Raw genomic sequence first — 2,229 nt, forward strand, 5'->3', positions numbered from 1 at the left:
TTAGTCTGAAATTTCTACTAATGTAAAGAAACAAGTTTTAATCACAGCCTAGAGGTACCACACAGCTTCAGAGTGAGTTTTTTTGTTGTTGTTTTGTTTTTTAAACTGGTGCTTTTTAGTTTTGGTTTTATATGGCCCTTAAGATGATCAAAGTGCTGTAGTTGACATTCACTGGGAAAACTCAAATGATATAGACAGGAATAGAGCAAAAAGACAAGCCATCCTGACCGCCCCCCCACCGCCCCTGCCCCCCGCCAACCTAAATCGCACTCCCTGGAGACAATCACTCATCCATAAAATTGGGATAACATTATAAAAATAAAAGACATCCATGTTCTTAAAATCTGGTTGTTTCTATCACTGGGAACATCTCTTTGGCTATCTTTCTAAGGTTATTTAATATCTAATGATTCCTCCTATCTGCTGTCTTTCTAACTGTTCTTCTCAGGAGTCCAGCCTCCCACTCCATCTTATCAAGTCTGTCTTCCTCTTTTTTTGGGCAGGCCCCACCCAACCTAGAAGTCTTGTTCATTTCTAACCAAAAGCGGCTCAGCTCTGCCTCAGGACACAAGGCCGTGGCATTTTCCCTGATGTCTAAAACCTCATCAGGATGCCTCATTAAAGAGTCCCCGCCCAGCACCGCCCTCAGCACAGACGCCCAGCGGGAGCTCTTAACCCACAGTTTTCTGGAACCCGATTCACTTTCTCAGGCAAGGTGTTCTCCTCCAGCAGCGCCTGTGAGCAGGACAGAGTAGCGTGGGGGTATATCGTCTTTGGATATAAACTCTGCCATCTTCCTCAGGAGGCAGAACTGCCCATTAGCTTGCTTTTATAAGTGATATTATCAATGTGAACTTATAAATTTATCCTAATGAAATGTTGCTATAACTGTTTTATATACGGGGTCCCATGTTGGAGTTTACTGAAAATATAATGCCATCTTGGCGGTTTCTGTTCTGCTTCCGCCGTGGTTGCAGCTTGTTCAGTTTTTCTGTGGAGGGGAATGCTGCTCACGTTTGAACTAAATAGGACTTTTAGAGAGATGGGGTAGCCAGATGCTTAAAAGTATAGAACTAAACAGTAATGAGATTTGATCCTGGCTCCACTTAACATCTCTGAGCCTTAGCGTTCTCATTTGTAAAATAGAGATTATATACAGCCCTTAGATCCTAGCAAAAATTAAATGAGAATAATCTAGATAAAGCTTGACCGATAGCAACCATGGGGTAAGAAGCAGTTGTTTATAATAAATATTAAACACACAAACACTGTAAATGTTGGTTTTGTATGTTCAAGGCTAGGAATGATGACTTAACTCCATGCTCAGTTTTCTGAGCTTAACCAAAGTGTCAGTATTTTGGTTCAGGATGGAACGAGTATGAGGTAGGTGATTATGGGCAAGCTTACACTTAGTATTTTGATTTGTGTGAGGCCCTGTATCCCTGCTTTCTCAATTTTTCAATCTGTCACTTGCCAAGGTTCTGCTGGCCAGCACAATACCAACATCCCACCTCCATCCTCCTACCCCTCAAAAAGGTGATTTTAGATCTTTAAAAGCCTAAAAAATAAAACAAAACAAAACAAAAAGAAATATAGAGAATATAGGGTTCTGTCACTAAAAAAACATTTGATAACCACTGACTTGGAGCTTTTCTATTTGCTCTCTGCTAATCAGAATGGAGACAGTTTATTCTTTCTTTTATTTTCCTTTTGATCCACTAAGATGTTTGCTTTCTTCAATATTTATTCAATTAACCTTTCATTCTCTTAGACTCTGAAACCTGCAGAATGTTGACATCCTGACATCTGAGGACATAAGACCAGACCCTCTCAATTTCTCTGTCATAGCAGATTTTTACTTTCTCTTCCCTAATACAAATGGTTTCATGGGCTGCACCTGCTGATTGTATAAATATCACTAACAACTAATTGTTTTGGATGCAGGGAGAAATTTTCTTAAAGTCATAGCATCCTTTAGAATAGTCAATTGATCAGAATTTTAACTTGGTGATATTTTAAGTGCACACTCTTTGTATAACTAAAACAACAAACTTAGATTTTAGACATTTTCCCTCAAAACAAACACAAATTTATCAACTGCTTTGGAAGAATACATTAATATTTTCATTATAAAAGTCAACTGATCAGAATTTTAACTTGGTGATATTTTAAGTGCACACTCTTTGTATAACTAAAACAACAAACTGAGATTTTAGACATTTTCCCTCA

This window comes from Propithecus coquereli, unplaced genomic scaffold, assembly GCF_000956105.1.
Source record: "Propithecus coquereli isolate 6110/MARCELLA unplaced genomic scaffold, Pcoq_1.0 Scaffold39, whole genome shotgun sequence".
NCBI lineage: Eukaryota > Metazoa > Chordata > Mammalia > Primates > Indriidae > Propithecus > Propithecus coquereli.